The sequence below is a fragment of the Dasypus novemcinctus genome, chromosome 22, assembly GCF_030445035.2.
Source record: "Dasypus novemcinctus isolate mDasNov1 chromosome 22, mDasNov1.1.hap2, whole genome shotgun sequence".
Classification (NCBI taxonomy): domain Eukaryota; kingdom Metazoa; phylum Chordata; class Mammalia; order Cingulata; family Dasypodidae; genus Dasypus; species Dasypus novemcinctus.
The window spans coordinates 21,662,829-21,687,689 of NC_080694.1; positions in this window are offsets into that span (position 1 = coordinate 21,662,829).

The following is a 24,861-nucleotide window of genomic DNA, read 5'->3' on the forward strand; positions in this document are numbered from 1 at the left end:
CTAAGTTCACTTGAAGGAAAATATTAAGGTCAGGGAAAGCCAAAAGAGTAAGAGAAGAAAAATGAACAATAGTAGCATTGATAATAAATATTAAGAGGAACCATGTGTGATCTAGGAGAATGGATATTTGGCTCATGTAAGGTATGTATACTTATAACAGTATGAAAAGTAGTGTATGTATAATGAGACAGTAAACTAAATATGGGTAGGAATATAGTGTGAATTAAAAGGCCAGTGTGTTCAGGAGAGAGGGAAAGAGTAAACAAAGGACGGTAATATAAAAAGTAAATATAAGACAGAAAACAGAGCAAAGGTATTAGAAATAAATTCAGAAAAATAGGGGGGCAAACAAAGAGATGTGTAATGTAAGAGAAACAATAAATGATGGAGGATAGAAAGATGTAGAGGAAAGGGGATAGTGTTGGTGACCAAAATCAATATACACACAAAAGTGGAATGGAGAATGAGGAATTACAGCAAATGTGAAGCACTCCCTGCAGCACCTAATATTTTAAAAAATTTAAAAACGGAGATGAAAGAAAGAAAAGGAAAAAAGGGACAAAAAGGAGGGGGTAAGTAAGCAAGAAAAAGAAAAAGAGAAAAAAGAAAAAGAAAGAGAAAAAGGACCTTGGGGGATTAAGAGAAAGAAAACAAGAAGACATACCAATAAATTGCCAGACAAAGTTTCAAGCAAGGTATCTCTTTGCAGTTAAATAAAATGCTTAGGGATTTGACATTCTCCCCTTTTCCCCTCCTTACTTCCCTGTCACCCAGGGCAGCAGGAAAGCTGCCTGAGAGGTCCAGTAGGAGATTCAAGTGGGTCCTTGTTGAACCAGCTCTGCACAGAAAACAGTGGCTTTTGTTTTCCAGAGAGAGAGCACCCACAGCTCACCAGGAACCCCAAGTATGCTATTGGAAGCTTGGAAAGCACCTCCTACAGTCCCTCTCTTTTAGGTGTGCTATGAGAGGGCTAGTTGATTTTCTGACTCCACCTTCTCCGAGACCAAGTTTCATATCACAGGGTATTTAGGTGAATTGGGTTTTGTCAGCAGATTCACTACTCCTTTCTTCCCAGGCTCTCCCCAAGCCAGCTGGTATGCTCCTTGAAGCACAGATACACAGAAAAAGGAGGGAGAGAGAACCAGAAAATTGAACCTTCACTCGCTTGGCCCCTTTGCTGCACCTTCTACCGAATCCCTCCCACGCATGGAGTCAGTCCAAAACTGGAGGGCTTGGGCAATCCCGGACCTCCAGAAGTGCTGGACTTGGGAAACGGAAGCCCAGGACACTGCAGACTCAGAGTATGTAGGTGTGTGGAATGCGGGCTATGGAGCTTAGGGGACAAAGACTTGGGGACCACGTATCTGGGGATCATGGTGCCCAGGGACACCACCACACAACTGACAGTTCTCAGGGAACATTGTGGCCACCAGCCATAAGTGGAAGGGTCCCGCCTCCCCACAGCTTTCAACCTCTGTGCTTGTAACCTGCAATTCTACCTTTAGCAAGCACTACTTCTGTCACTGTCTCTAAAAAACAGACGTCCATACACCACCTGCCTTGCAAGTTCCTGAAACAGCCTGCTCCGGCAAGACTCCAACACCACTTTGCTGCTTCTTTGCAGTTGCACTCACTCAGACACCACCTTGCCCTGCCTCCTCCTGTAGAAGTTTTAATTAACTGGACTTAAAAGTGTAGTGATGGATAGAGTTGATAATAACACATTATAGTGAGTAGTAACTGGATTATAAATGGGATAGTGGCTGAAAAAGTTAGTCTGGGGAAGTAAATGTCAATAGAAAGAAAGCTATAGAATAACTGAGAGGGAAGCAGACTTGGCCCAGTGGATAGGGCATCCATCTACCACATAGGAGGTCCGCAGTTCAAACCCCAGGCCTCCTTGACCCATGTGGAGCTGGCCCATGTGCAGTGCTGATTCACACAAGGAGTGCCCTGCCATGCAGGGGTGTCCCCGCATAAGGGAGCTCCATGCGCAAGGAGTGAGCCCCATAAGGAGAGCCGTCCAGTGCAGAAGAAATTTCAGCCTGCCCAGGAATGGCAGGCAGCACACAGCAAGATGACGCAACAAAAAGAAACACAGATTCCCGTGCCACTAACAACAACAGAAGCGGACAAAGAGCACACAGGAGATAGACACAGAGAACAGACAACTGGGGCAGGGTGGGGGGGAGAAATAAATAAATAAATCTTTAAAAAAAATAAAAGAATACCTGAAGGACTGAAATACACAGTAAACCCAGAGGCAGTTAAGAATTGTGGTTAAGGGTGCAAATACAAGCAAGTTCTTCTGTGAACTAGAGCAGATGTATATCACTATTGTATATACATGGAAAACTACAATTAGTGTGACCTGTAGACTGTGGTTAACAGCAATACTATAATATTCTTGCATAAATGTCAAGCTGTACTGTGTTGATAAAGGAGGTGTATGGAAAAAGTGTGCTAAATGTATGCTATGGGCAGAGGACGTGGCCCAGTGGTTAGGGCATCCATCTACCATATGGGAGGTCCACAGTTCAAACCCTGGGCCTCATTGACCCATGTGCAGCTGGCCCATGTGCAGTCCTGATGCACACAAGGAGTGCCCTGCTATGCAGGGGTGTCTCCTACGTAGGGGACCCCATGCACAAGGAGAGCACCCCAGAAGGAGAGCTGCCCAGCATGAAAGGAAGTGAAACCTGCCCATGATTAGTGCCACACACACAGAGAGCTGACACAATAAGATGACACATCAAAAAGAAACACAGATTCCTGTGCTGCTGACAATAACAGAAGCGGACAAAGAAGACACAGCAAATAGACACAGAGAACAGACAACTAGGGTCGGGCTGGGGAAGGGTAGAGAAATAAATAAATAAATAAATCTTAAAAAAAAAAGAAAGATAAAGGTTTGCATGACTCTAAAAAAAAAGGATGCTAATGGACCATGATTGATAGTAATAGTCTGGTCATATTGTCTCATAATCTGTAACAAATGTTCAACAAGGGTGTGGAATTGTATGGGAAATTTATACATCTGTATGATTGTTTTGCAAGTTCACAATATTTGTAATAAAAATATATTTAAAAAATAATATGGGTTGGGGAAAAAATACACCAAATGTAAGATAGGAACTATAGTTGGTAGTAATATTGTGATGATGTTCATGCACAGTTTGTGACAAATGTTTCACAATGCAAAGAGTTGGTGAAAGGGTGATGTATGAGACACCTGTGTGATATTATGTATGTATATTTTGTAAGATCACAATCTTTAGTGTGCATGTTAATGTATGAATGATTACTTCCATAAAATATAAAAAGTTTTTTTAAGAATAGAGTGTTCAGAGATGATGAAGAAAGAGTTGGCCTTGCTGATTCTGACACTTCAATTTCAGAGAGCCACTTACGCACACATTGTTGTGACTGGCAATGGAAGAAATTCAGCGTTGATGTGGAGTAAGTGGCCACAGTAGTTGCTGAGGGCAGGGAGAGGGAAGAAAATAGGTGATGTGGGGACAATTTTGGGACTTGGAGTTGTCCTAAATGATATTGCAAGGACAGATGCTGCACATTATATATCCTGCCATAACCTACTGAATGGACTGGGGGAGAGTATAAACTAAAATGTAAACTATAATCCACGTGGTGCAGCAGCGCTCCAAAATGTATTCACCAAATGCAACAAATGAACCACAATGATGGATGAGGTTGTTGATGTGGGAAGAGTGGGGTAGGGGGTTTATGGGAACCTCTTATTTTTTTGATGTAATTTGTGATCTATGTATCAATACAATTAAAAATGATGCAATTGGGGGTGGGGAGTGGGGTGTAAAGGAACTTCTTATATTTTTTCAGTGTAACATTTTGGAAAAAAATCTACTCATTCCCTATAAATGTGTATTATTTCATAATTAATTATCTTTAAAGACATTTTCAATGATATGTTTTAAACTTTAAAAAAAGAAGTAATTTTGGATATGAATGGACTCTGTAAAATAAAGCCAAAAGAAACTATGAAAGTACAGTTCTATAATTAACAATGTACCAACCCACCATGTATGGATTAACAATTCTAATACTTCTATGCATTTGCACTGGAATCAAGTTTCATAGATAGTTGACAGATGAGGGAATATTATTCACACTGTGAAATAGGTGATTATAGATAAGCAAGGGAGGAGACTAGAATGTTCTATATGTTAATAGTTTAGATTTATTAACTCATGTATCAGTAAATATAGAGTGTTGTATGTAGGCATATTTATAAACATGTATATACACACATATGTTTCCTCACACTCTCTTCAGAGAGGCTTTAGAAGGCACAGTACCATGGAACTCAGAACATGGAATTTATCACCATTATCCAATAAGTGTCTTCTTGGAGAAATTGTTGACTCTAGGAGAGAAACATGCAAGAAATGACTGGCACAATTTATAGTACCATAGAGTACATATGTGCTAAAATAAAACTCTCAATGATGGGGTTATACTACAGATAAAGAGTACAGCTGACATTTTACCCCCATGGCCAAAAGTGGAACAAATTAAACAAGAAAAGTAATATTGTATCACTACTAAAAGTATCATATAAATTTCATGAGTTCATCCTGATATTAATAAATAATTGACTAAATAAATAAGAAGAGACAAATCTCTCTTGCAGGAAAAAAATCAATAATTTATGTAGATATTACTTTTTCAAGGCCATGGAGAAAAATCCCACTCTTGAAGTATGGGTTTCACTTAGTGACTTCTTCCCAAAGGTGATATAAGGAAGGTTAGAGAAATGAGGAACTTTATGCTGGGGAACCACAAAACACTGCTGAAAGAAGTCAATATCAACAATGATAAGTCATGTTGATAGGATGCACCCTGGTTATGATGATATGAAAATGATACTTTATTTCTGGTGCATTCTTCCAAAAACCCATAAGCTCAGTCTAATCATGAGAAGAACATCAGAAAATTCAAACTGAGGGAAACTTTACAATATATCTTACCTACACTCCTCGAAAGTATCCAGGTTATCAAAACCAAGAAGAGTCTGAGAAGCTGCCACAATCACAAAGTGACTAAGAAGTTATGACAAATAAATAAAACCCTACACAGACTCCGATAACCTCAAACATAAAGATCCAATTTGTGGACAGAATACAAGACTCTCTTTTACAAGGCTCATTTTCAACTTTTCATGAATGCCCATCATTGTTCATCAGATATTCAGAATTATTTCTAAAACTGCACCACATCCTATGGTTATACTGAACTCACATTTGTGTCCCTCTTATCTCTTTTTGTTGTGCTTCTACCTCCACATCCTCATGGAATTATTCCAATTCCTCCTTCAAGGCTCAGTTCAATCATGAGGTCCCATATGATGCCTTCATTAACTCGCACAACACAGGATGAGTCCAAAGTTCTAGACCCTCTTCACTAGGAATTCAGAGGCAGCTCAGGATATTGCATGTACTCATTTCTATGTCTCTTAAATTGTTTAGATATAATCTTTTATAAAAGAAACAATGTGTCGCTCAATTCTTCATTCCCAAATTCATATTTAGTTCTTCATATTGTTTGATGACTAAATGTCATGTGTTGAACCGGATTCTTCCCAAAATTTTAGAAAAAGAAAAAGCAATGAAACAAAAATCTCTATCTATGAAATTATGTTCCACTGTGTGTCTTCTCCAGTGTCTCTTCATGAGTGAGTGTTCATTTATATAGGACACCAAGGGGGCAGGGACTCAACCATGAGTACCGCCAGTGATATGATCAAATCAAAGCTCTAATCTTGATTTAATTAAGTAAATGTAAAAAAATGAATTTAAATCAATCAAAGGGTATCATATACAGAGGAACAGACCAGTTTACAAACATAATTGAAATCTCTTTTTGGAATTCATAAATAGTATCAACCTGCCACAGAGACCTTTAGGGATTTCATTCCCATGAAACTCATGAATGAATTATTCTTTTGTCTCTCTTCTTGATAAGATACATACTTCTCTGGAGGGAAGAAAGAAAACCACAAAGCAAACTCGTGCCAGTTTTGAACCTCAGAAGACAGATAAGGAGAATCATGTCCATCTCTTATCCCACTGAACACCTTCCTTCCCTGTAGGAAGTCACCTTTCTTTAGATGTGAACTCTAATATTACAAGGTTTCCCAAAATGGTTTCTCTATCACTGATAGTAAAAAAGATTCTGGGTACACTAAAATATCTTGTTTCCAATCTGTCTCCTTTGGAGTCATGGGACTTCCCTCTCTCAACAAGATTTCCTTTTCTCTCACTTCTTCTCCATTCTCCCCAAAACTTAGCAATATATGTGCAAATCACTCAATCATTTATTTCTTAATCATTTGACAAATATTTATTCAACAATACTGTATGGTAAATAGTAAGTTATATTCTGGGAATGAATAGAAGAGTGAGATATTTTGCTTCTGCTCAAAGAGCTGACAGACTTTAGAAGGCAAGAGATAAGCAAATAAGTAAATGCAACATAGTAAGATGGTACTGGAATCCTCCTGGAGTATATTTCCATATATCAGGATCAGCTTTTTTATTTCTGCTAAAAAGGCTCTTAGGACTTAGATGGGAATTACATCGAAGCTGTAGATAATTTTGGGTAGTACTGACATCTTAACAATATTAATTCTCCCTATTCATGAACACAGAATACCTTGCCATTTACTTAGTTCTTTTATTATTTCATTCAACTTTTTTTTTGAAGTTTTCATTGTGCATCCTTTTTAGTTAAAGTTATTCCTATGCATTTTCTTCTTTTAGAAGGTATGGTGAGTGGATTTTTTTATTGTCCATTTAAGAATGTTCTTTCTGTTGTATAATATAAAACTTTTTTTTTCATGTAAACCTGATAGGTTTCATTTGGTTGAATTCATTTATGATCTCTAGGGTTTTCTTGGGGCAGCTTGTCATGATATAGATAAGGATTACCACATTTCTTAAAACAGATGATTTTACTTTTTCTTTCTAAATTGGGTAGACTTTATTTAGTTTTATGGCCTAATTTCTTAACTTCCAGTATAATACTGAATAGCAATATTGAAAGCAGTCATCCTTGTTTTGTTCCAGATCTCAAAGAGATAACTTCCACTCTTTCAGGATTGAGGATAAGATTACCTGTGTTTTCTTATATATTTTGTTTATTCTGTTTAGGGAGTTATTTATATTCTTATTTTTCTAAGTATTTTTATCATGAAAAGGTGTTGGAATTTATCATTCACATTCTCTGCATCAATTTAGATTTTCATGTGATTTCCTTTTCATTAGGTAAATGGGTATATTACATTGATTTTCTTAAGTTGAACATTCATTTTGAATCCCATTTTGTCTTAGTGGGTAATTCTTGTAATATGCTCTTGGATTTGACATGCTAGTATTTGTTAAGTGCTTTGCATCTATATTTATGAGAGAAATTGCTCCTTGCTTTACTTTCTTTGATATGCTTTATGTAGTTTTGGCATCAAAATAACTTTAGTCTCATAGAATGAGTTTGGAAGCTATATGTATCTTGACTTCAAGTTGGAAGGTTATGAAAAATATTGTCATTAATTCTTCTTTGAATATTTCATAGATTTCATTTTGGAAGATGTCTGATCCTAGACTTCTAGTTTTGAGAAGTTTTTGATAACTAATTGAATTTCTTTACTCATTATGCTTTTGTTGAGATCTATTTCTTTTCAGTCAATTTAGATAAATTGCATGTTTTTAGGAATTGGTCCATTTCTTCTATTTTCTAGATTTCGGTAGACAATTATTCATAGATTTAATTCATAATCCCTTTAATGTCAGCAATATTTAGCAACATCCCTGATTACATTTTTTATTTTGGTAATTTACATCCTCTTTCTTGTTTCTTTTTCAATCTAAATAAACCTTTTCTATTTTATTGATCTTTTCCAAGAAACAATTTCATTGGTTCACACAATTGTTTTTTCTATACTCTAGTTCATTCCTCTTCACTGAAATCTATATTGTTTTTCTCCTTCTTCTAGATTTAGGTACAGTTTGCCCTTCTTTTTCTATTTTCCACAAATCTGTAGTTAGGCTTTTTAAAAAAAATTTTCTCTCCCCTTCCTCCCTGCCCCCACCTCCCAGTTGTCTGTTCTCTGTGTCTATTTGCAGCATGTTTTTGTCCGCTTCTGTTGTTGTCAGCAGCATGGGAATCTGTGTTTCTTTTTTGTTGTGTCATCTTGCTGCGTGAGCTCTCCGTGTGTGCGGTGCCATTCCTGGCCAGGCTGAACTTTCTTTCACACTGGGTGGCTCTCTTTATGGGGTGCACTCCTTGCGCATGGGGCTCCCCTATGCAGGGACACCCCTGCGTGGAATGGTACTCCTTGCATGCAATAGCACTGTGCGTGGCCAACTGGACACAGGTCAAGGTGGCCCTGATTTGAACCGCAGACCTCCCATGGGGACCTCCCATGTGGTAGACAGATGCCCTATCTATCCACTGGGCCAAGTCTGCTTCCCTGTAGATAGTTTTTTGATGTGTTATTTTTTGAAATATGAGGATTCACACCTACAAATTTCCCTGAATATTTCAAATTCATCCCAAATCTGGCCTAACAGAATGAATTAGTTTAGCCACAAAATAAATAATAAAATGGACTGTGATGTGTAGTGGATTTCAAATGCCAGCTGCAGTTTTGAGAGACTGTCCACATTAAGGAATTTGAGATTCCATATTACTAAATAAATTCTATATGAAAATGAATTAGAAAATTATCCTAAGTGGGAACTCTGGTAAGAGATTCCTGTATAAACGATGGATCCTTAGAATTATAGTTGCATTGTAAAGGTTAACAAAGTATAAATACATTAATCAAGTATGTGTATGAAGAGACACACTTCTCCTGACCATGGTGCTACAAGTGCCAAAGCTCTCTGAATGAGGATCCAGCATGCAGTCTGAAATCACAGAAGCTTTGTGACCTTAAAGGCTCAAGGTGCACAACTTAACATTAATTTGTTTTAGCTTGCTAATTTCCAAATAATGTAAAACGTGAATCCTCTCTTTTCCACTGAGACCTCCAAGAATTCACACAAATATGTCCTCAAATTGAACAGCAGAATTTTAATACTCAGTATATCAATGGATAAATTCTTACATTGCTAGAATCACAATAAGTCCATAGTAAGATACCAGTAAGTCTACTTTAGTCCAAATTTCATTCCCCAAACCAGAGGATTCTGGGATGGTGATGTCTACTCCACATCTAATAGAGAGGGGCTGTGATCCTTTAGAGCTGATGGATGGGACTATGTTGCTTGCAGTTTTAGGCTTTCTTTGTTACTTGGTATGTAGTTGTCCATCATCACCCCCTTGCCTGTTGTCTTGGGTGAAAGCAATGAACTTGAGAGTAAGTGTTGCAAATCTATTGAGGTTCAGGGCCCAGCTGGCACATGGGCAGCCCCCAAACTTAAGTCACTTGTACATAAACCTACAAACTCTAGTACTAATTACAAGTACAAATGAAAGGACAGAAAAGCCACATGTAGAGAATCTGAAGGTAGTGGTCACTGGAGGTTCTGAGGGTAGGAAACAGTAAAAAGTGTTATAAGACAGGGGCATTTTTTGGAATTGGGAATTGTCCTAAAAGACATTGCAATAACAGATGCAAACCATTATATATCTTGCCATAACCTATGGAATTATGTCGAAGAGAGTGTAAACTACAATGTAAACATTTGTCCATGCTTAGTGGCAATGCTCCACAGTTTGTTCATCAATTGCAATGAATGTACCTCACTAATGAAAGATGTTGTTCATGTGGGAAAATGTGGGAAGTGTGGGGAGTGGGGCATATTAGAATCCCCTATCTTTTTCATATGATATTTGTGTAATCTAAGTATCTTTTCAAAAATTAAAAATATCTATACAGACCCTAAGAAAGCAAGTTATCATGACTAAAAGACAGAAAAAAAGACAGACAATAGGAATAAAAGCTTTTAAGTTTTTCAGATTTTGAAAATATTCAGAGAATATGAAACAACACTTTTTAATGAGTTTTAGAAGATTAAAAAGAATATTGCAATTATATTAAATGGTATATTTCAATAATTAAATAAATAGAACCTCTGAAGCTAAAATGTACAATGATGAAAATGTAAAATTTCCAAGTAGGAATGGGAGAAATTTATCTACAATGGGAATCAAAGACCCACTAATCCTGAAACAGAAATGGAAAATAAACCAAATTTATATCTGTGGACCTACTACACTTGACATTTTATCCATGTCCCTCCATTTACTGCCAGTAAAACATTCCCTTTCATATTTTCTTTGCACAGTGAAACAGATCTACAGGTTGATTTCAGTGATTTATTGTTCCACTGATGTTTTCCTTCTTGGATAATAAATAAATACAAAATATTTTCATTCAGGAAACAAAAAAAAATATATATATATATAACCACACTTAGGATGATGTATCTCAGAGCTATTAATATGCAGGTGCTTCCAATTCTTCTGAGAGGGATGATCTGGAAATGAGGAGAAATGGGAAGTGTGACATTGGAGAAAGACATTAGAATGTGAAATCCAGGACCTTCTCATTCAATACTGTTACTCTAGAATTTGCTTCTCTTGCAAACTCAGTTCTTGGCAGTGGAGGGAGGAGTAATTGCTCCTATGTTTGAAATATACTCACTTAGGCATGGGCTACCTTATTACAATGCATTATAATAGGTAAGCGTTCTGTTACAGTTTTCTACTTTCTCTTGGTTTAAATGATGTTCCTTGAACCTGGGTGTGTTTATTCTGACTTCCCCACTCTGGACAGTAAATCTTCAATTGGCAGTATTCATCTTTTCTAAATTTCTCATGTTAGGGTCCCAAAGTATTTATTCTACTCATAAAACATTCAATTAAACAGAACACAGATCACTCAAAATGTATCTTGCCCTCCTTCTATGTAACATATATTTCATGGTTTTCAGACAGCAAATAAATCCCCCACTTATCCAGGAAAAAAACAGTTTTTCCCTCTGTAACTTGGTGTTTATCTCTCACTGAAATTATGGAAGTGTCTTTCGATGAAATCTATATTTTAGGAACTCTCTGCAAGGTTTCCCTTTTTAAAAAAACCTAACTGTACTTAAGTTTCACTGATAAAAGACAATATGATGCTTTTTTCCCCTTATAGCCATTTATAGACTCTTAAGGAATAAACTTTGTTTTACATGAGAACAAATTTTACCCTCAGTTTAGAGTGAATCATTGTTTTCACATATTTTAGGATCCTGGAGAAGAATAAAATTCTACTGACAAAACCAGGAATACTTTTTTATTTTAAAGGAAAAGAGAAGATGCAGGAATGGGGAAATAAGAAAGATCTTTGTAATAACATAAGTTCGAGGAGAATATAATAGAGTTGAAAAGGTCTCCATCACTCACATATGATATTTGCTTAATAAAAATGTTACCTTATGAATCAGTGTACCAGCTAAATATTTAGAAAGGAAACAGGAAGTTTCTTAGGGGATTTTGAAAGATACCAATCACCCTCCCTTCATAAATACAATCAAAGTGTAAATAAGTTTGGCATCCACAACTGAGTCTTCTTAGGGTGTGACTTCAGTAGGGTAGGTTATTCTTAGCAGTCTTTTCTCCCTCTTTCTGGCTTGTATTCCTGTCCTCCAGATGGGGAAACTGCAGGTGGTGGTGCCTATTTAATCAATACTGAAGACATGAGCCTCCTTCTCCCTGACTGCAGAAAGGGGGCATATTTGTGTGGTCAATAATTCCAGTGCAGTCTTCTTGATTATACAGTGTTCCTGATTATAACAGAAGTATCACCTTTCTTAGCTGGACTGTTTTTCACTCTTTTCCATACTTCCAAATATTGAAAGACATAACTCTAGTTTCTTCAGTAACATGAGTGTTCATGACTACCACGTTTTTTCTCAAGATTCTTTTTCAAAATTTTCTTAATGTTTTTATTTTTAAAGAAGCTTTAGATTACATAAATGTTACATTAAAAATACAGGAGATTCCCATATGCTCCAGCCCCTCAAGATCCCACACTTTACCACATTAACAGCTTGTTTCATTAGAGTTGTACATTTGTTAACATTGAAGGACACATATTGAAGCATTGCTACTAACCATGGACTACACTGTAGATTATAGTTTACCCTCAGTCTCAGACAATTTCATACGCTGTGACAAAATGTATAATGGCCTTGTTTCCATCATTGAAAGGTCATGTAGGAGAATTCTTATGTCTCCAAAATGTCTCCATATTACTCCTTATTCTTCCCTTCCCTCCCCTCAGAACCTCTGGTGGCCAATGCCTTTATTTCAATGATAAAATTCTTTAATTACTATAATAACACATCTATAATAGAATAATAATATCTAGTTATTATAATGTACAATGGACTAAAGTAAAAATTCTTAAAAGCTTTTATTTGGAAAGAGATTTCTGCTCAAAAATAAGCCTTTCATGTAAACTATTTTGTACCAGAACTGATTATAAAACAGCAGTCTTGCAGGGTAGCAATTGGGAACTGATACATCAAATTGTTGGGAGTGAGAAGACCACTGACACTATTTCCATGTGGTAAATGTACATAATTGCTCTTGTATAGCTTGGAAAAAATGATTCACAATATATTGTTTGCAGTAACATTTAAAGAAAGCACCTAGGAAAGGTATTGATAAACTGGTTTATGTGAAAAATGATTTTACTGAGAATCCTAATTCAAGTTAATGTGGAATAAGGTGGGGCTCTTACTTGCACTGGAGAGAATTCCAGAAAAAAGTGACAAGGTGAGGATTTTTAATTTTCAGATTAAGGTGTAATCAAAACACAGACATTTTATAAAACTGCATGAATGAAATATCTTTTCCTGAAAATTTCAGTTCTGATAAGTGTATGACTCACATCAGAGACTGAACCTGTGTGTCAATAAATTACAAGTGAAAATGAATTCTCAGCTTTGCCAAAGTATTTGAAGTGAATACAAATATGTAAGCAATTATTAACATCTTCAAATATGACCATTAGCTCAGCGAAATCATTACCTCCAAAATGCCACTCTGGTTTGCCATTTGTAGTGATGGCAAGGAAATCAGTTGATGAATGAAGCATTCACCTTAGTCTACCCAGAAGAAAACAGCAAGCTTACATAAAAGTGTGAAATTATGTCTTAATATCTGGGTTTAATATAAGAATAAGATATAGTAGGAAAGGCAGAAAAACACATATTTGCTTTTTAAGACCCATAAATGAGGACTATTATTGTAGGGAGTGCTGAAAGAAATTTCCAGAAAATATCCTTCAAAATGGAAATATTTTTTAAAGGGCAAACTTACATCGCTGGAAGAATGATAGAAATTATTGAAACCATCATTGTTTGAAAAATCAGGGAATGTGTTGTTGATTACAACCTCGCTTGAATTATGATTTTGAAGGTGCAGGAGAAAGGCACATATTGGAGATGGAATGTGGATTACTATAAAGCAGTCAGATGACATCGCTAGTTCAGGATGTGACCTTTCAGGAACTAATGAACAAGCTTTGGTAGCTGGCACAGTGCCTTTGCTAGGAGAGCTTATTTTTAACTAACACCATAAAACACAAGCAGTTTCTTTCATCTGGGAGTGACTGCAATACACTTTCATCCCTCCAGCACCTGCTATAATTTTATATATACAGAATAAACTGAATGAAATATTTTACTGCTGAAAATCCAGGCAGCAGTTTCTATCTTCAATCCTGAATCCAGGAATACAATGAGGGAACACATGATGTAAAATAATACAAAAGAAATAGGAATCCGTGATATACCAAAATGAAACAAATGTAAGTTTTTATTAGGCAAATGCAAGATTATCTCTCTATACACTTACAAAGTACCTAGATTAAGATCTCCTCTAATCCATATTTTATTCCTCCACCTTGTGTACCCTGGGATGGTGATGTCCACTCCACCTCTAAATTGAAAGTTGGCTTAGATCCCACATGGCTGATGGGTGGAATTCTCCTGCTTGCACTTGTAGACTCTCTCGGTTCCCTGGTATGGTGGTTGACCATCCTCACCTCCCTGTTAGCTGACACTGGCAAATCCAATGAATTTGAGAGCAGGTGTTGCAACTCTCCTGAAGCTCATTCAAGTCTCCTGACCATACAACAACCCCAGCACCAACAAAAGGTTGAGTAAAAGTGACAGAGAGGCACATGTAGAAAGATCACATCTGAGTCCAACTCCATCACACTTCAGGGTACAAATTCCAAAGTAGGATCTTCTGGCAAGGCACCGAACTCCAGAATCATCTGCCATGACCATAGGAATGAGGTGTCTCTGTAGTCCTCAGGAGAACCACTACCTGGGGTAGTACCTACTTAGGCTGTCTCTGAGATCCTGCTGAAAGATGCATAAGTCCAACTCATCTGAAGACCTGACTCATTTTGAAGTCTCTTAGCCATATGAACTCATTTGTCATTCCCATTTCCCCTTTTTATTCAAGGTATTTTTCTAATTGTGTCACGAGCTGGTGGTTGGTAGTAATTCCTCAGCACCAGGGATTCTCAACCCAGCGGATATGTCCCATGCTGGAGGGAAAGTAATGTTGAGTTGACTTAGGGAGTGGCCACATTTGAGCAACATGGAGGCTCTCAGGAGGTTACTCTTAGGCACCTTGCATCTCTAGACCTAGTTGAAATTTCAAGCACACAGGCTCATAAGCATTGTCATCAGTATCAAGGGCCCATCATTGGACCATCCTTCTTCACTGGTCTTTCTTCTTGCACTTGGGGGATAGTTGCTCCTCAACTGGGGAGTGCAACATAGTTTCCCAGAATAGGAACTCAGCACTTCCTCAGTTGTCATGTCAAACTCTACCTAATATGACAATTAATATCCAAAATATATTTATATACCCTGCATGAATGCCCTGGAGAACTGCCCCCTGCCCATGCATCCCCCATCAATGACATCCCACACCAGTGCTCCTGCCCTGCAATTGTTGAAACACTCTGTGATCCAAAACTTCTTCAAAACTATATGCTAATATATTTCTAAACTCAATTAACAGGACAATGAAATATTAGTGATAGGTTTAAAGATAAAAAATAGAATATTTTTATTCTATATTTAAGAAAAACTAAAAGTAAAAAATAAATCAGGATATTAAAATGCAAAATATCATAAAATATATTTTACATTTTGCCTTCATCACTGTAATAGGTGTTGTTGTGTATGTACAGTAGAAAAGCTCTCTCTCCCATTCTTTTCTCAGGGTCTTCATCCTTTGTTTAAAAAAAATTATAATGTCTTCAAAAAAGTTTTAGATCACAATAAAGTCACATATACAATATAAGGGAATCTGATATGCCGACATCAAACACTTTTCTCTCTTCCCCCTGCAATTATCTTTTTAATGTGCGTATATTTGCTATAGCTGATGAACAGATATTGAAACATAGATACAAACCATGGTTTCACTATGGTTTACATTATGGTTTATATTTTAGATTGTACAATTTTATAAAAATTTGGTTGTACTATGGTTTACATTTAATTTTTTGGTGAAATTTAACAAGGCCTATATCCATCACTGCATAATCTTGTGGAACACTTCCACTGCCCCCAGTTGTCCCATCTTCCATCTATTCTATTCCTCTCTCCCCCACCCCTTGGGGCCCACAGTGACAACCAAGCTTCACTGCCTGAAAGACACGATTCACAGATACTTGCAACAATGCTGAGGATTTGACACACTAGTCTGTCTGGAGACAGTGGCTGTGGGAGTTGCTGAGTGCTGGGAGAGGGAAGATGTGTGATATGGAGGCATTTTTAGGACTTGAAGTTGTCCTGAATGATATAGTACGGATAGATGAAGGACATTACATATCATGCCATAAGCCATTGAATGGACTGTGGGGAGTTGCAAACTACAATGCAAATGATAATCCACACAACCATAAGTTGTTGGTGTGAGAGGAGTGGGGGTGGGGTGGGGAGTGGTATATATGGGAACCTCATATTTTTAATGTTACATTTTGTGGAATTTATGCTCCCCAGTGTAAAAGAGTTAGCCTCATTTGTAGATTCCCAACATGTGGCTCTTCTCTAAATGTTATTTACATAAAGCCATGTGTTGGCACTATCCTTGTTAAATACATGAGCCAGAGCATTATGTTTTTGGTCTGTTCATGTGCCAGTTGAACCCTTAATCTAAGCAGAGTTTCAACACTTACTCTCCAGTTCATTGGACCTATGTAGAACAACTAATAAGGAGATGGTAATGGACAACACCTATCCCAAGGAGCAAAGAATGTCCGCACCTCTAGGCAAGATAGTTCCACCCATATATCCCAAGGGATCTAAGCCCCCTCTCAATTAGAAACAGTGGGCATCACCATCACAAAATCCTGAAGATTGGGGAATGAACAATGGACTAAAGTAGACATTATTTTTATATTATAGACTTACTATTCTAGCAATGGAAGAATGTTTATCATTGATATAAAGGCCATGGCCACCAGAGATTCTGAGAGGAGGGAGCAGGCAGAATAGGTGTAATATCAGGGCATTTTCAGGACATTGGGATTGTTCTGCATGACATTGCAATGACGGATACAGGCCATTATATGTTTTATCATTACCTAAAATTGTGCAGGACAGGCTCTTAACTATAATACAAACTATAATTCATGGTTAGCAGCATTGTTTCTATATGCATTCATCAATTGTAGCAAATGTACTATACTAATGAAAGTTGTTGTTACTATGGGAAAGAGTGGGAGGGTGAAGGGTTGGGGCATATGGGTCCCCTCTATATTTTATGTAACATTTATGTAATCTAAACCTGTTTTAAAATTTTTAAAATTTTAATAAATAAATGAATAAATAAACTCATTAAAACTCTTTTAAAAATTAAACATCATCTGTCATTAGGGACTTGGAAGACTATGAACACAATAATATATGACCACATGTTTATTAGAAGAGATAAAAACCTAAAAACTGAGAATACCAATTGCTGTTGAGTATATGGAGCAATACATCTCTCATTACTGCTAGTGAGAACACAAAATGGTTCATCCAGAAGACAGTTTCTTTTAAAACTAAACATTGTCTTACCATACAACCCAGCAGTTTTGCTTTTAGGTGTATATATATATATATATCATATATATATATCATATATATATATGATATGAAAATTAGAGTCCACACAAAAGTCCACACATGAACGTTTACAGCAGCTATATTTTTAAACTCCAAATCTGAAAGCAAACAAAATGTTGGTCAACCACCACACCAGGGAACAGAGAAAGTCCACAACTGCAAACAGAATTCCATCCATCAAACATGTGGGATCTAAGGCCCCTCTTGATTTAGAGGTGAAGTGGTCATCACCATCCCAAGATCCTCAAGATAGAGGAATAAAATAAGAATTAGAGTGGGCTTAGTGGTATTCTACTATGGACTTATTGTGACTCTAGCAATGGAAGAAATTGTGTCACTGTCATGGAGACAGGGACCACTGGAGTTGTTGAGTGCAGGGAGAGGGAAGAAGAGGGTGTGATATGGTGGCTTTTTTGGGGACTTGGAGTTGTCCTGAAATATATCTCATGGACAGATGCAGGATATTATATATCCTACCATATCACACTGAATGGACTGGAAGAGAGTGTAAACTAACATGTAAACAATAATCCAAGCTTTGTAGTAATGATCCAAAATGTATTCATTAAATAAAAGGAATGTGCCACACTGATGAAAGGTTGTTAATGTGGGAGGATGGGGAATTTAGGGGGTGGGGTATATGGGAATGTCATATTTTAAAATGTAAAATTTAGTGTGATCTATGTATCTTAAAAAAAGAAGACCATAATAATTTTTGCTAAAGAAATCTCATAGCGAATTTATAAAAACAAACAAGAAAAATCTTTACATCTCAGTGAACATACTCTAATAATGACTGAAGTAATAAATGCACAATTATGTCATTAAGGCAAATACAACAAATTTTACATGTCACAGGAATTGTATGCTTTTTAATATGTATCAATAAAGTTGATTTTTTTTTAAAAAGAACTATTTTTAAAACCTCACCACACCATATAATTATTGACTCCATATTTGTGTCCATGTCATCTCTTCTTCATGTACTTCTAGCCTTTTCTCCTTCTGAAATTACTCTAAATCCTCCTTAAAGCCTTATTGCAATTAAAATCTCCCTTGTGATGCCTTTACTAACCTCCCCAGGATGAGTCGGTAATTTCTGATCCACTTCAGCAGAATTCCAGAGCCACATATATTGAATGACTAAAAGAAAAAAATGAATAAACACAGGTAAACAGATAATTTCTACAAGTATAGAGAAAGAAGAATGAGTGAAACAAGGAAACAATGCTTCTGAGAGAGGGAAGACCCAAGAGTAAGAGATCAGAGGAAGCAGATTGGGAAAAAAAATCTATTTTAGTTTATCTGCTATTTTCACTCAGGCTTTTTAATAAGACAGAACTTTGTGTTTTAAGTTTTCTCTGTGGTCATAATCTGCTGATTTCCTTAAAGCTTCTACCAATAAAAGGTGTCCATGGAGTCAAAAATATATTCCCCCAGTACCTGTGAAGATTCTGTAAGTCGCTCTGAAATTATCAAGTCAGGGTCTAAGTTCACCAATGCAGGTTCTTCCTTGACAGATGAATGAAGTTGGAAACTCTGTTCCCAAGAAGTGAAGTGAGATGGAATGAGTCATAAGGTCTGTAGAAGACAAATTGTGTTTTCTTTGATACAGTGAAGGAGAAGCACATAGAGTATCTGAGCAATTAGGGATTCCATTCCCATGAACCACATTAATGAAGTATTCTTTTGTATCAATCTCCCTGAGATAATTATTTCTCTGGAGATAAGAAAGGAAAACGCAATGCAAATTTGCACCAGTTTAGTCCCTTGTGACAGCTTTGGAGCTCCATGTTCATCTCTTATCCCTGTGGACACCTACCTCCCAGGAGGAGGTCACCCTTATTAAGGTATGGGCTCTAGTCTTGTAAGGTTTCCCATACTGATTTCCCACTTGTTGCTTCTGGAGTAAGATTCTGAATACACTAAACTGTCTTATTTCCCAATTTTTCTCCTCTGGAGTTGGCTGTCATGAATGGAGACACCCACTCACAAGTGAATTTCCTCTTGTCTCACTGCTTCTCCTTTCTCCCCCATAATTAGCAATATCTGTTCAACCCACACAACCATCTGGTTTCCTAGTCATTCAACAATATTTATTCAGCAATACTGTATGGTAAATCCTAAAGTACATTCTGGGAATGAAGAGAAGACAAAGGTACTGTGTTTCCTAACAAACTGTTCACAGTTTTAAAAACCCAAGAAATGAGCACTCACACAATCCTTAGAAGCCTGCCCCTGGTGCACCTTGTGCCAGATGTCCACCACCCAATACCCTAAAACAGTAACCCTTCCTTATTATATCATCAACAGTGTTTTCTTAAGGATGGATATAAGACATTTACAATTACACAAAAATATATATAGGGGCTGATAGGCTAAATATAAATCATAATGTAAAACATAAGATAACTAAAAATATAGAAAATTGTATAGTCTAAAAAATAAACCACAATGTAAACACAAATGTTACCTTATTTGAAAGCTATTGTCTCATAACTGTACATCAGTTTTAGTAAATATGGTATGAATATGTTAAAAGATTACTGCTGTGGAAGGGAGAAGATATTATGTTGGATATGTGGGATTACTGTATATTGTATATATGAATTACTGTGATCTAAAACTCTTGTGAAGATAAGCTTAATAATTAGAAAAAAGAAAAGGAAAAGATAGGATGTTGAATTTTTCCAAATTAATATGTACTGTATATCTAACTTTAAACTCATCGCTATATTCCATTTTACTATTAAGGGAACCTGGCAATATATTGGGCTTCACTTTTCAGGAAGTTTTGGATCACAGAGAGGTTCAACAATGGCAGGGGAGGAATACTGGTGTGGGATGTTATTGACAGGGGACACATGGTTGACAGGGAGTTCTACAGGGCATATATCCAAGGTACATAAAAATGTTTGGATATTTTCATAGTGGAAACAATTAAAAACAACTGAGGGAGTGCTGAGTTCCTAGCCAGGGAAGCTCTATCACAGTCCCTAAAGGAATAGCAACAATCTCCCAAGTGCAACAACAAAGACAAATAAGAATGAAGGTCCAACAATGAGCCCCTGATACTAATGACTATGCTTGTGAGCCTGTGCACCTGAAATAAGAACAAGGGCTAGAGCAGCAATGTGCCTAAGAGTTACCTCCTGAGAGCCTCCGTGTTATGCAAATATGGCCAGTCTTGAAGCCAAACTCAGCATGTAAATTTGTTGCCTTCCCCCCAGCATGGGACATGAATCCCAGGGATAAGCCTCCCTGGTGCCGAGGGATTAATACCAAGTACCAGCTGATGATGTAACTAGAAAATGACCTTGAATAAAAGGTTCAACTCGGACCAGCAGAATATCTCTGTCTACATATAATAACAGAAGTTAAAAATGCTTTTTGACCTAAATCAAGGGGCAAATGGAAAGGGCAAATGAGTTTATATGGCTATGAGTCCAAAAAAGAGCTGGGAGTTTATCAGAGGGGTTGCCCTTATGCACAACTCAGCAGAGTCTTAGAGAGAGATAAAGTAGATAGAACCCCAGGTATTTGTTCTTCTGAGGGCTACAGAGACCCACAGGTTTTATGGTTATGGCAGATGGAGTTCAGTGCCATGTCAGTTGGCCCTTCTTTGGAGTTTGTGTTTCTGTGTGATGGAGCTGGACTCAGATGTGATCACTTTTCACAAGCCTTTCCTGTTACTTTACCAGAATTGTAGTTGGTGATGGGGATTAATATATACCCAGGGGATCCGAATCTCTGGACTGACCATATGATAGCCAGGCCCTGAGCCTCAACAGACTTCAGCTCCTACACTGGTTTATTGGACTTACCCCACTCAGAGAACATGGAGTTGAAGAAGGTCAACCACCACACCATGGAGTCAAGAGTGCCTACAACTGAAAGCAGGAGAATTGCATCCAGCATCCATGTGGAATCTAAGCCCCCTGTTGACATAGATGTGGAATGGACACAACCAATTCAAGGTCCACAGGATGTAGGAATAGAATATGAATTAGAGTGGACTTACTGATATTCTACTCATGAACTATTGTGATTAGTAATCGAAGAAAATGTGGCATTGGTGTGGAGAAATTGGCCATGGTGGCTGCTGGGTGTGGGGAATGGGATGAAGAGATGAGCTGTGGAGGCGTTTTTGGGGACTTGGAGTTGTCCTGGGTGGTGCTGCAGGGACAATTAGTGGACATTGTAGGTCCTCCCATGGCCCAGTGGATGGAACATGGGAGAGTGTGGGCTCTGATGTGGACCATTCACCATGAGGTGCAGCGATACTCAGACATGTATTCACCAAATGCAATGAACGTGTCATGATGATGGAGGAGAATGTTGCTATGGGGGGAGTAGTGGGGTGAGGGGAGTAGGGGATATATGGGGACCTCGTATTTTTTGAATGTAATATTAAAAAAATGAATAAAGACCAAAAAAGTGAAAATAAAATAAAGATGCAGAATCAGGATTATAGTGAAAAAAAAAAGTGTTTTCTCAACATTATAATTTCAACCACGCACACATCAATCCTGCGTGTTCACCTTTCCACACCGAACATACTCACAATTCCATGGACCATCTGACCCAGGGTGTTATATTCGTGAGTGTAGAGCAATACAATGAGCAAGAATTGTTGTACACCGATAATGGAGAGGACACTTAGATGTTCTCAAATAGAGGGGAGAGTATCTCTTAAGAGCAAGGCTTGCTCCTAATGGGAGAGGATAGACCATTTTGTCAAGCCCTCAGCATTCTTGCAAGTATCTATGAATCTTGTCCTTCAAGCAATGAAGCTTGGTTGCGAATGTGGGCCCCAAGGAGAGGGAGAGAGAGAGAAAATAGATGGAAGAGGGGGTAAATGGGGGTAAATGGAAGTGTTCTGTATGATCTTTCAATGATGGATACAGGCCATGATAAATTTCAACAAAAATTTATAAAAGCGTATGGGACATGGAGCTGCCCTGGATGGTGCTTCAGAGGTAATCAACGGACATTGTAAATCCTCACAGGGCCCACTTGATGGAATAGAGGAGACTATGGGCCATGATGTGAACCAATGTATATGAGGTGCAGAGGTGCCCAAAGATATACTTACCAAATCCAATGGATGTGTCATGATGATGGGAACGAGTGTTGTTGGGGGGGGGAGAGGGGGGGTGGGGGGGTGGGGTTGAATGGGACCACACATATATAATTTTAATGTAATATTATTACAAAGTCAATAAAAAATAAAAAAATTAAAAAAAAAGTGTATGGTCTAAATTGTAAACCATATTGTGTACTACTGAGCATGGTTGGTAGCTATCCAATATTTGTACATCAGTTGTAGCAAATGTAACATCCACAAGTAAAAACATCATTGGTGAGGAAGAGGGATGATGTTGGGTATATGGGAGACACCTATATTCTGTGCATGATTTTACTGTGACCTTAAACTTTTTTGAAGATATAATGAAAAATAAAAAAGGTAAGACACTGAGGAAGAAATGAAAGAGATTGCCTTGCCACTATATATACAAGACAACACCTATTAGAGTGATAAAAGGCAAAACCTTAAAAAAAATTTATAAAAATTTTCATTTTTTATTTCTTTATATGAGGTCCTCATATACCCCCTCTATATGAGGTCCCATATACCCCCCACACCCTCACCACACTCCTCCCCCCATAACAACAATCTCCTCCATCATCATGAGACATTCATTGCATTTGATGAATACATCTCTGAGCACCACTGCACCTCATGGTCAGTGGTCCACACCATAGCGCACACTCCCACATTCCACCCAGTGGGCAATGGGAGGACATACAATGTCTGGTAACTGTCCCTGCAGCACCATCCAGGACAACTCCAAGCCCAAAAATCGCCCCCACATCTCATCTCCTCCCACTCCCTACCCCCAGAAGCCACCATGGCCACTTTCTCCACACCAATGCCATATTTTCTTCGATTACTAATCACAATAGTTCATGAATAGAATATCAGTAAGTCCACTCTAATCCATACTCTATTCCTCCATCCTGTGGACCTTAGAATGGTTGTGTCCACTCCACATATATATCAAGAGGGGGCTTAGATTCCACATAGATGCGGGATGCACTTCTCCTGCTTTCAGTTGTACGCTCTCTTGGCTTCCTGGTGTGGTGGTTGACCTTCTTGACCTTCATGTTATCTGAGTGCGGTAAGTCCAATAAACCAGAGTACAGGGGTTGCAAGTCTGTTGGGGCTCAGGGCCTGGCTATCAGATCATCAGTCCAGAGATTCAGGTCCTCTGGGTATACACTAAACCCTAGCACCAACTACAGATCCAGTAAAAGCAACAGGAGAGGTTTGTGGACAAAGAACACATCTGAGTTCAGCTCCATCCCACAGAAACACAAACTCCAAAGTAGGGCCATCTGACATAGCACTGAACTCCATCTGCCATTACCATAAAACCTGTGGGTCTCTGTAGCCCTCAGAAGAACCAACACCTGGGGTTGTATCTACTTTATCTGCCTCTGGGACTCTGCTGAGGTGTGCGTAAGGGCAACCCCTCTAATAAGCTCTCAGCTATTTTGGAGACTCAAAGCCATATAAACTCATTTGTCCTTTCCATTTTCCCCTTTTATTCAGGTCAAAAAACATTTTAACTCCTGGTATTCTATGTAGACTGAGATATTCTGCTGGTCTGAGTTGACCCTTTTATTCAAGGTCATTTTCTAGTTATATCATCAGCTGGTACTTGGTAGTAATCCCTCGGTGCCAGGAAGGCTCATCCCCAGGAGTCATTTCCCACACTGGGGGGAAGACAACACATTTACGTGCTGAGTTTGGCTTTGAGACTGGCCACATTGTAGCAACACTGAGGCTCTCAGTAGGTAACTCTTAGGCACCCTGCAGCTCTAGGCCTTGTTTTTATTTCAGGTGCACAGGCTTAAGAGCATAGTTATTAGTTTCAAGGGCTCATTGTTGGACCTTCCTTCTTTTTTGGTCTTTGCCATTGCACTTGGGGGATTGTTGCTGTTCCTTTCAGGATTGTGATAGAGCTCCCCTGGCTAGGAACTCAGCACTCCCTTAGTTGTTTTTAATTGTAACCACTATGAAAATATCCAAACATTTTTATGTACCCTGGATATATGCCCTAGAAAACTCCCTCCCAAACGTGCATCACCTGTCCATAACATCCCACACCAGTATTCCTACCCTGCCATTGTTGAGCTTCTCTGTGATCCAAAACTTCTTCAAAAATGAAGTCAAATATATTGCCAGGTCCATTAATAGTAAAAAGGAACATAGTGATGAGTGTAAAGGTTAGATATAGAATACATATTAATTTAGAAAAAATAACGTACAAATAAATTGGGGAATCAAAATATTAAAAAATTCAAAGCTTTGTTTTTGATGCTCTGTCTTCCATTACTGCAATAAATGTTGCCCTGTATGCAGATTGGCAAGGCAACTTCTTCCGTCTTTTCCTCACTGTCTATGTCCTTTTTTTTCTTTTATTTCCTAATTATTAAGCTTACATTCACAAAAGTTTTAGGGCACTGTAATTCACATATACAATATACAGTACTCTCACATATCCAACATTAAACTCTTTTCCCTTCCACAGCAGTAATTTTTTTACATATTCATACTATATTTACTGAAACTGATGTACAGATATTGACGCAATAGCTTTCAAACAAGGTAACATTTCTG